This window comes from Marmota monax, unplaced genomic scaffold, assembly GCF_021218885.2.
Source record: "Marmota monax isolate L192 unplaced genomic scaffold, Marmota_monax_Labrador192_F-V1.1 WCK01_AAM20220418_F8-fsc00001, whole genome shotgun sequence".
NCBI lineage: Eukaryota > Metazoa > Chordata > Mammalia > Rodentia > Sciuridae > Marmota > Marmota monax.
In genome coordinates, this window is record NW_026693777.1 from 34,771,164 (window position 1) to 34,782,942 (window position 11,779).

General features: G+C 40.7%; 2 pseudogenes; both read left to right on the forward strand.

The window, feature by feature from the left end:
• The first annotated feature begins 481 nt into the window (after positions 1 to 481).
• LOC124104038 (olfactory receptor 4K3-like) lies at positions 482 to 2,078 on the forward strand (annotated as a pseudogene).
• Positions 2,079 to 11,177: 9,099 nt separating this feature from the next.
• On the forward strand, positions 11,178 to 11,779 carry LOC124104721 (aldo-keto reductase family 1 member B10-like; annotated as a pseudogene).

The following is an 11,779-nucleotide window of genomic DNA, read 5'->3' on the forward strand; positions in this document are numbered from 1 at the left end:
AACAGTAAGAGTATGTCAAATCATTTGTGCTGGATTGCAATATCAGTTCTCCATTATCTTCCCCAGCATGATTTAATATTTTTTATATAAAATGTGATGATTCTGAGTTTCAGGCTCAGGTTTTTTTTTCAATTAGTTGTGTACATAACCACAATACCGGGTGAAACCACAATCATTGTTTAGCATTTCACCTTGCTTCTCTGCTTTCCACACTCCTTTCTTGTAAGAGAGCTTTCTAGGCAAATCATTTGGATAAAAATTCCAACTAACATGCAGGAAAGTCAGGTTCACAATTAGATTCTTTTGGAGATATGATGCTATTCATATTTAACCAAGATTTCTCCTCGCAATCGTACTTTTTAATGTTAGATATGAAGAATTTCAATGTGAATATCAAATTCTAAACATTTAGTCTCCTTTCTCCTCCCACTAACTGCTAATCTACTTTCTCCAGGTTATTTTAGAGGGCATACTCAATAAAATGGATGGAGGAAATCAGTCCACAGTGTCAGAATTTGTGCTTCTGGGACTTGGCCACTCATGGAGTATGCAGGTCTTACTCTTCATGATATTTTTGCTGCTTTACGTGATCATTGTATCTGGAAATATTGTCATTGTGACCTTAATCATCACTGACCCTCATCTCCATTCCCCCATGTACTTCTTTTTGGCCAACCTGTCCTTTGTTCATATTAAGGTCTGTAAACAAGTCAAGGTGGCACCTGGCATTTTGCCAGAGGGAGTGGTTTGTGAAGTAACGCCAGCGAGCCATTAAGTGTGGAGATTCCTTATTGGTTGACTGCTGTATCTAGTTTATGTAATTAAGATAAGCTGTGTGTAATGTATATATACCCCTCCTGTCCTACAATAAAGGGTTCCCACTCCTGCTGTATCATTGTACACAAGTTGCTCGTCACCCCCCGGTAGGTTATTTTGCTGCAGCCGGACTGCGGCATGTTGATATGTGGCTTTCCTCAGACACCACTCCTAAGATGATCACAGAATTTCTCAGAGAGAACAAAACCATTTCCTTTGCAGGTTGCATGTGCCAAATCTTTTTTGCCCATTTCATTGCAGCAAGTGAGATGGTGCTTCTGGTGTCCATGGCCTATGACCGCTATGTGGCCATCTGCAAACCACTTCATTACTCCACCATTATGAGCCTGCAAAGGTGCACTGGGCTGGTGGTTTCTTCCTGGACTACTGGCTTTGTGCATGCCATGAGTCACCTGGCTGTGATAGTGCAGTTGCCTTTCTGTGGCCCCAGGGAAATAGACAGCTTCTTCTGTGATATGCCTCTGGTGATCAAGCTGGCCTGCATGGATTCCTATAATTTAGACATTTTAATGAATGTTGACTGTGGGTTTGTGGCTGTAACCTGCTTTATCCTCTTGCTGATATCCTACACATATATTCTTCTCAGTGTTTGCCTGTTGGGACTTGTCTGTGCCTTCTTTGGAGCTGTAGCCATTATTGGGCGTTAAGAACAGTGGCCTCATGGTATCTCTGGGTAAGGCTTCTGTATACGTGACCACACGAAAGCTGGGTATGGCTTCCACATGCATAACAGGATTAAGTTAGAATATGTCTCTGGGGTAACAGGGATGTGCTTGTTCCCTATAGGCTCCCACTACTTCTTCTGCTCTACTTCCTCTTTACTCTGCTATAAAAATCACCTTAGAGGCAATAAAGATTGAGATTTGCTGTGCCTTCAAGGCTGACACAACTCCTGGCTCAGTGTGGTTTGTTCCCAATCTTGTGTGGGGACTGGGTCGTAACACTTACCCTCTTGCTCAGCCCCTCGAGATGACAGGCTGGTCCTGCCTGTGTCCCACGTACACTTGTCTCAGGGAGCAACATTTGCCAGAGATCTAAAACTGGTGCATCTAAAGCCCTGTCCACCTGCAGTGCCCACATCACAGTTGTGGTGATTTTTTGTGCCCTGTATCTTCATTTATGTGTGGCCACTCAACATCACCTGGTTGGACAAATTTCTTGCTGTATTTTATTCTGTTTTTACACCTCTCCTCAATCTAGCCATTTATACATTAAGAAATAAAGAGATAAAAAGGCTTTGAAAAGACTCAGGAGTTATTATGTAGGTTCCCAGGAAAAGGCTTAATGCCCAGAAATTCATTGCATGTACTTTAAATTGACAATATGCTGACCTTATAATATAGTTTAAAATTCAAGGAATATAGTTTATAGCTATAAATAGTTCCAGTTTCCAGATACATCTGTAGATTTGAGGCAATGCAGAGATTTTAAATTTTACTAATCAGCCAATGTTGTGAATTATTTCCCTAAAATCCATACAAGAACAATCTTTCATTATGGAAAAATTATCTTTTCAGTCTTTCGACACCACTAATAATATGAAAAAGAACCTGCAAGCAAGCATAGTGACTTTAGTGTTCATCTGCAATGCAACATGCATCAGTACAGGACACCAAATAATAAAACCTCATTGTGTGTGAACCACATTAGGCATGTCTGCCAAAATGGTGTGGATTTTTCTTGGTGGGACATGAAAGCATTCTAAAATACGATTCTCATCTTTGTTCATAGCCGTGTGAATATACCACTTTCAACTTATACACATATATAAGTGAGTTTTATGGTATGGTAATTCTATCTCAACAAGACTTCTCTTTAAAAATTCAATTCTAGGTGTATACCCATGGAACCTATCAAAACATGAAAGCTATTTCTTTTAGTTTATACAGTGCTCAGGCTGTTTCTTCCTTTGTTAGGCCTAGCATGACCCAGGGGTTTCACTGGAACTTCAGTTATCCTCTTGGAGAGGAAGTCAGGTGCAAACAAAAGGGTCTTCTGTTGCCTGAAGCTTCTTTGAGCAGGGTGAGGTTCTGGCTCTTCTAAGGTAGGGAGACTGCTGGGGTAAATCTTTCATGAGCAACATCCAGTTGTTCCCTCACTTTGGACTTCTAGGTTTTCTCTGCCAGTGCCCTGATCTGAGCATAACACCCATATCTGGACTAAGAGCTTATACATTTCTGGAGCTGTGTTATTGCATTAGATGTTAAATGTAGGTAAGTACTATACCTTCACCACAGGAAATAAGCTTCTGTATTTTTCATACCAAATATTTCTTCAGGCCCTTACACTGGACCTTTAAGTACTTATTTGTAGCCTTCTGTTCACTATTCCTCTGAAGGGAGTCCTACAGTTTAGCAATAAGTAAACAACTCCCCTACAGGAATGGAGTAGCTATTCCCCTGAATCACTTCCCTGCAGGAGTATTTGTTTCGAAATGAATATTTTTTTCCAGTGAGGCTTGGTGGTAGGCTAAGGCAGGAGGATTGTTGTTTCAAGGCCAGACTGGGCAACTGGAAAGAAACTAAATTTAAAAACAAGACTAAAAACAAAGATCAAAAATATTTTTTTTTCCCCAGGACCATCGGTGAAATCTTTTAACAATCAGGAATCTTCTTCCAGAACTGGGGTTCCGTATATTCCCTGCGACTGATTCTTACTTGTCCACCAAGTTGCAAGTATAGAGATATGTCTAGAACATTATTTATGTTGATAAGGAGATATTTAAAACAAGAGTAAATTCTGTCAAAGTTTTATTTAACAGGAATTCAAAAATAGAGAAACAAATATTTAATGATAGAAATAAGAATAGTCATTCTTTCCAGTGATACTAGCTGCAAAGTGGATTAAGGAAACTTTTAACTTTGAGAAAAAAATATTTGGTAGTTGATAAATGTGATAATTTCAGGTACATTTATGAGGGAAAAATTTAATCTTTTCATTTAAGAGTTTGAACCTTAATATCTGCAAATTAATTCTCATAAAATAACAGGAAATATGAATGGCAAAACAAAAAAAGTACTGGTTTAAAATAGTTTAAAATGTTCAGGGTAGATCTTTTCAATATGTAGACCAAAAAAATTGGCACATGGTAGCTATAGTACTAATTATTAAAAAGCAGTGTCTTTATTTCATGATCATAACCTCTTTTGAAAAATCTCCCCTGAGGTACTTTCTAGCCAACTCTATATTATGATAGCCAGTGTTTCATTATATTCTCCAAGGTCAAAGCAGGCAAAGGGAATGGAATTCTTGTTTGCTGGGCTTAGGGAACATCTTGTTATTTATTTGTAGTTTTTCATTTTCATCCTTTGTCTTAACTTGTAATTTGTATGTAACTGTGTCACATGTGTTAAATTTAAACCATGAATGTATTTTAATTAATAGTGTTTTCTAATTTGCTATTTCTCTTTCTTTTTGTAAAATTTTCTCCATATTATTTTTAATGGTTTAAAATAATTCATTGTAGTTATGTTTCCTAATCTAGTTAACTAATAAACAATGGAGTAAAGCACACTCTTGCAATCAAATTATTACGCACATCCTTATTTCCCTCATTTGACCCCCCCCCCAGATGCTGGGCATTAAAACTAGGGCTTCACACTTGCCAGGTAAACACTCTACACCAAGTCACATCCCCTTGTTCTTAATTTCTTTTTTCTTTTTTTATTTAATTGATTTTAGTTTTTAAATACACGACATTGGAATGCATTACAATTCTTATTACACATATAGAGCACAATTTTTCATATCTTTGAATATAAAGTATGTTCACGCCAATTCATGTCTTTTTACATGTACTTTGTTTTGTTTTGTTTTTGCATTACAATTCTTATTACACATATATACCACAATTTTTCATAGCTCTCTTTGTATATAAAGTAGGTTGGCACCGAATTCATGTCTTCATACATGTACTTTGGATAATGGTGTCCATCACATCCTTGGTAATTCCCTGCCTCCTCCCTTTCCCTCCCACCCCTTTTCCCTACCTAGAATTCATCTATTCCTCCCATGCTCCCCCACCCTATCCCACTCTGAGTCAGCCTCCTTATATCAGAGAAAACATTTGGCATTTGTTTTTTGTGGGGGGATTGGCTAATTTCACTTAATAATTTGCTATTTCTTTGCAACAAAATTAATTTCATTGCACCAATAAATTAATTTTTTATGTAAACTTTGTCTTTACTGGCACAAAGGCTTGAATCAATTACCATTCATTTTGATTTAGACCAAATTCATTATGGTTTAAAACACATAATTACAATTTCATTGAGAATAAACAAAGATGAATGGGTAACAGAAGCAAGACCAGAGATTCAATTTATCTAAAGATGTACTGATGTTCCATTAAAAATAGAGGTTGCACCTCATGATCCAATGTGGAAAGGCGGTAGACATGGCTACTTCTTTCAGATTCAAATGTCTCCTACAATCATCTATCTGGTTCTTTCTTCAGTACTAAGGTGACTTTTAATTTTAGAACTTAAAGACTGGTTTTGAGTTATAATTCTTAGATCTTGAATAGTTTTCTTTAATGGGAAATGGGAAATGATAAAACAATACACTTTTTCATAGGATCAAACATCCACCTAAAATAAATAAATACAGAAAAAAATGAAGGAAGTATAGGTAATACATATCTAAATAATGTTATGGATCCTAAAAGAAACAAACGATCATTGTAAAACAATGAAGTATGGCTAACTTCAAAACCACATGAGAATTTAAGAACTAAAGAAGAAAGAAAGTTTCAGAAAGCATAGAGCTAACTTGAACTATGGAGGACATGCTATAGTGGGGCTCAGAGAAGGTAGGTGCGTGGGAGAGACAGGTAGAACAGAACCTCCTAGCTAAGCCTTTGATATGCATTGCTGCCTCAGCTTCAGCCAGCCAACACCAAATTCACACCTGAACCAACAGCATCTGCTCAGCTTTACCAATGTGAATTTAGGCTTTCTGGGTTTCTTTCCTATTTATATCTCGCCCTCTTCCAGCTTAGGTGGTGGAAACGGGGTTCCCCTTGGTGGAATGGGCTGGGTGAGAAATAAAAGCTAAGAGAAATAAAACAGCAAAAAATCACAGAACACAGAAAGTAATTTCAAGAGTGGGGGCAGGACGGGCACTTTGATCATACAGATCAAGCTTCTATACTGACAAAATGGAGCCCACGCCTGCTTTATTTATATTAGGAAATAGCAAAGGTCTTCCATAGAATGTTCTTCATCAAAAAAGGTTAAAGGTAGGTTGTCCAGTTCCCAACAGGTTACACCCATCTCCTGAGCTACTATGGGGGGACTTCCTAGCAGAGCAGAGATAGAAATTACATGCATTGGGCAATCTATTGGGAGGGCCATGGGTAGTTGGAGAGTTCACAATACCAAACCAAAATCTCCCTGTCCACCATTCCTGGAGAACACCCTCATGTAAATCACAGATAGCTTCCCACACTTACATCCCCTTCAAACTCCTGGGTATCAACTCTTTTCAACATTAGTAACTTATTATTACATAAAACAAGATTTTGAGTCACACATTCTGTTACACTGTCAAAAACTCTCTGACTTTTCAAAAATATTCAATTCAACTTGTCCCATTTATGCCTCATTTTCTCTCCTGAGTAAAAGACTCTGTTTGCTATATATCTTGAAAAGATGGAAATGGTTTATTTATTAAAATTAACTGCAGCTACTGCTTCTTAAATTACAAACTGAAATAACTCATTTTACTAAAATTAAAAATGTGAAATATATAAATTATAAAATATTCACCCCTAATAAAGAAATTCTTCATTAGACTTGTAAGCTCTACTGTTTTAATTGGGTAGGAATATAGTTGGTCAGCCATGTATTGCTCCAGAAGATGATTATCTATCATTAAGAAAATGGAAGTTCGGGGTGGGATTGTGGCTCAGTGTTAGAGCGCTCGCCGAGCACAGGTGGGACCCGGGTTCGATCCTCAGTACCACATAAAAATAAAGGCATTATGTTGCGTCCATCTACACCTAAAAAATAAATAAAATCTCTTAAAAAAAGAAAGAAAATGGAAGTGTCACTCAAGCAAAACTTTGACAAATTTTAGAGGAGAACACCAGACCCAAGGATTCCATATTTAGGGAAACTGTCAGTGATGGTCTGTGTATTTGTAGTCTCCTTAACTCAGGTTGAAATTAATTCTCAAAGCTATATAGTATTTTGCAGTGGGGCTTTTTGGAGGTTGGTAGACCAGATCATGAGGGTGGGGCCTCCATGACTGCATTATAATAATAGGGAGAGAGACCCAAGGTAGAAAGCTTGTTCTATACTACATGCAGACAGCCCACAGAGCAAGAAGGACCTCACTAGAGGCAGCTGCCTGATTTTGCACATCTCCACTTCAGAACTGTGAGCCAAATAAGACATCATTACTCAGGAGAAGATCGGAGAGAAGAAGGTTGGGAAAAAGAAAAAAAGCATGTAACTTTCAAAGCAACAAGGGATAGAGTCAAAGCATCAAGTGAACCCCTGTTACACTTTTACTATATTTGTAGGAATAGTTCATTTATTTTACACAAATTAAAACCTGATAAATTTCATAAAAAAATAAGATGTACATGCAGGTGTCCACACTAATGCTGACCTTCAACTTGTGGTGAGCCGCTTCTGCCGTTTCTGCAGATTATGGTCGCCATTACAAGATGACGCTGGCTCCGCTGTGGTCTGTGACAAACAACTCCTTATCTGGGAGAGTTGGCACATGATTTTTCACCACCCTGTTCACCACCCTGTGAGAAAGCTCCACGCGGCAGCTTTGCATTGGGGCTTGAGATGCTTTATTAAGGCTGGGAGGGGCATCAGAGAGAGAGAAGAAGAAATATCAAGGGCCTGAATAAACTGCTGAAAGAAGATTCCCGAGTTGCGTCTTCCTTGCGGGCAAGGGGTCGCGACAAGTGGTGCCGAGACCCGGGAACCAGAACTTTCAGCAGTCAGGGGTGGTGCACCTGTTAGTCCCAGGTAAGTGGGATCCGCGACCAAAGCGGGGTTAGTCCCAATAAGTGGGATCCGCGATCAAAGCGGGGCAGCTCCTCTATAAAGAAAGAGAGAGCATTACATTTTATTGCAGCTGCACTGTGTACTTTCGCTTTTGTTTTCTGTGTTTCTTTTGTTGTGTCATTTCGCTTTTGTTTTTTGTGCTTCTTTTGTTGTTGTGACGACAGGGACGCTCCCCTGTAAAAGGAAGAGAGCGGGGAATTCATAGAACGGAACGCTCCCCTGTAAAAAGAAGAGAGCGGGGACTTTTGTACTTTCACTTTCTTTATAGCTCTAAAAACATTATGGGTGTTTCTTCTTCAAGCCCAATTTTGTTGGCCCTAGATGGGTTGTTACATTCAAAAGGACTTAAGATAAAGCAGAGTACTTTGCAGATGTTTTTAAGAGAAGCTGATATAGCGGCTCCTTGGTTTGCTTTTTCAGGGAGTCTTACGGTTCCCAGCTGGGACAAATTAGGGAAAGGTCTAGATTTCGCTCATGAGCAAGGTACCTTGCAGGGTGGCATTATACCACTTTGGAAGTTAGTTAGAGGATGTATAACAGATGGTAAATGCCAGGAAGCTGTGAGTGAGGGTCAAGCTATTCTTGAGCAACTGCATGAGGAAAAATCTGAAGGATCATGTAGTGAAGTGGCAGAGAGTATTAAAAGTAACAGTAGTGAGAAGGCAAAAGAGCCTGAAGATAAAAATAGGAGAAGGCTCTACCCAGACTTGACCGAATTAAAAACGCCTGAGAACACAAGCGACTCAGAGAGTTCTGAGGACCTTGATATATTGTTACAACAACTACATAAGATAAAAATGAAAAAGAAGAAAAAGGAGACACAGGGCACGCAGGCCTACTGTAAGAAGGGGAAGGGAGTTAACATCGGTCAACAAAACTCTGAGGAGGAGGAGGTAGAATATCTAGAAGAAGATATGGTGCCGATTGCCCCACCTCCGTATGTGGGGGGGAGCCAAGGTTCCGGGAGATCTTTTCATGCGCAAGTTTGGAGGACAGTTAATACAGATATGGGACTTGCATACCCTGTATTTCAGGACAATAACAGGGGAAGATATCATGAGCCTTTAGACTTTAAGATAATTAAAACCTTGGCAGAATCTGTCCGCACTTATGGCATAGATGCCGCTTTCACTCTCACTCAGGTGGAGGGACTTACTAGATTTTGCATGACTCCCTCAGATTGAGCTAGTCTAGTCCGCGCTTGTGTTTCCCCAGGGAAATATTAGGAGTCCAAAGTTGGCTGTTTAATGTTTCTGGCAGTACCCAAGACTCAGAGCGAGGTAGGAGGCTTAAAATTTCTGCAAATAATTCACAATTATCTAATGCTACATTACCCTCCGCAGCAGTCCGTCTCCAATCTCCGTTCCTGTTTCTTTTGGCTAATGTTACATTACAGGGGATGCTTAATTGTTCTAATATTACCTGTTATTTGTCTGCGTGTTGGAATGGCTCCTGGACTACGGCAGTGATTATGAAAATTCCAACTTTTGTCCCGATCCCGGTTACTGCAGATCCAGAGTCTTTTCCTATTGTTGAACTGATTAGAGCCCGTAGAGATTTTGGAATTACAGCAGCTATAGTGTCAGCTGTGGCGGTGTCTGCTGCTGCAGCAGTTATAGCTGGAGTAGCCATGGCCAGCCAGGTACAAACTGCTGCCACTATTAATCAGGTTATTCAACAAACATCCACCATACTTGAATCTCAAAGTAGAATTAATCAACACATTTTTTCTGGGATTCTGGCTGCTAATAAAAGGATAGATCTGCTTCAAGCTCAAGTTGAGGAATTGTCTGACCTAGTACATTTGGGTTGTATTGATCAACGTGCACATTTATGTATAACCTCTGTCAGATTTAATAATTCCAGAAATGCCTCCCGCATCATCGGAGAGTATCTATCCGGAACCTGGTCCATGGAAGCAGAAAACTTGATCCAGTCTCAACTAACTCAGATTGCTGTTTTGAATAGCACCCGTGTCGAACCAGTGACTTTGGGTCAATTCACCAGTTGGCTATCCTCTGCCTTTTCCTTTTTTAAGGAATGGGTGGGAGTGGGCATTTTGGGGGCAATGTGTTGCTTCAGTGTTGTGCTTTGTTTGTGGCTTCTCTGTCGCCTTAAAACTCGCCATACACAAGAAAAGGCTATGATCATACAAGCTCTTGCAGCTTTAGAAAATGGCAACTCGCCTCAAGTCTGGCTTGCGCATCTTAAGCAGTAAACCTTTGTCATGGTCGTTACACCCCAAGTTATTATAACATTGCACTGGGATCGACATGACTTTCCTTGTTATTCTCTTAGTGTTGGAAAGCCCTTGCACTCTGCCGGTCTTACTGCCATTGCACGCAGATGGGTTTCCACACTAGTACTTTTCTATCACCTTGAAGTTCGTGCCTTTCTTTCAGGGTGCTGTCAACTTGTTTGTCATTATAAACAGCCACAGTTCAGCCTCAGCTATCCCCCTTCATCCACCATCATCACGATACAGGATGCGAGGCAAGGCACTGCACTTGAGTGATCCTTGACGTGGACCTCAAGGAGAGCATGTCCTATTGCATGCGGGTTAGACGCGTCCACGCCCCGCCCCACGAAAAAAGGCGTCGGCTGATATGGCCTCAGGTCTGGGGAAGGCGCCTCCTTAGGACTGAGTCATACTATGCAGCCACTTCTGCACAGTGGGATAGGACCTCTACTCTCGCCTGTATTGTTTTAAGAAAACAGAAAAGGGGGAACTGTGGTGAGCCACTTCTGCCGTTTCTGCAGATTATGGTCGCCATTACAAGATGACGCTGGCTCCGCTGTGGTCTGTGACAACTCCTTATCTGGGAGAGTTGGCACATGATTTTTCACCACCCTGTTCACCACCCTGTGAGAAAGCTCCACGCGGCAGCTTTGCATTGGGGCTTGAGATGCTTTATTAAGGCTGGGAGGGGCATCAGAGAGAGAGAAGAAGAAATATCAAGGGCCTGAATAAACTGCTGAAAGAAGATTCCCGAGTTGCGTCTTCCTTGCGGGCAAGGGGTCGCGACATCAACTTATAGTTCTGATCATTTATTCTTCACACACACACATACACATTTTGTTTAATGATGAACCCAGCCTAATTCCATCTTAAGATTGGGAACCATCTCATCACAAAGTCATGAAAAATTAATTTCTGTTTTACTATAAATTACTAAGATTTCTAAACTTGTTTTGGATTCCTGCCCATGCCTTGAACTCACCCATGCCTGGCTGTCCCTGATCAGATAACAACCCTCTCTGAACCTCAGTGGCCCCTCAGAAGATCCAAGAGAAGGTGGTGAAGCGGGATTTCAGGCTGGGAAGGACGTATTCCCCAAAGATGATAAAGGCAACAACCTCATCAGTAAAGAAACATTCTTGGATGCCTGGGAGGTCATGGAGGAGCTGGTGGATGAGGGGTTGGTGAAAGCTCTTGGTGTTTCCAACTTCAACCACTTCCAGATTGAAGAGATCTTGAATAAGCCTGGACTCAAATATGAACCAGTGACTAACCAGGTCGAGTGTCACCCATACCTCACCCAGGAGAAACTGATCCAATACTGCCTCTCTAAGGGCATCACGGTCACAGCCTACATCCCCCTGGACTTTCCAGAGAGACCTTGGGCCAAACCAGAAGACCCTTCACTACTGGAGGACCCTAAGATCAAGGAGATTGCTGCAAGGCACAAAAAATCCCCAGCCCAGGTTCTGATCCGGTTCCATATCCAGAGGAATGTGGTGGGGTGATCCACAAGTCTGTGACCCTAGAATGTATTCTCGAGAACTTTCAGGTCTTTGACTTCAAATTGAGTGATGAGACGGAGACCTTACTCAGCTTCAACAAAAACTGGAGGATATGTGTCCTGGCTGACCAGGCTAATTTGCCGGAATATCCCTTCAATGCTGATTACTGA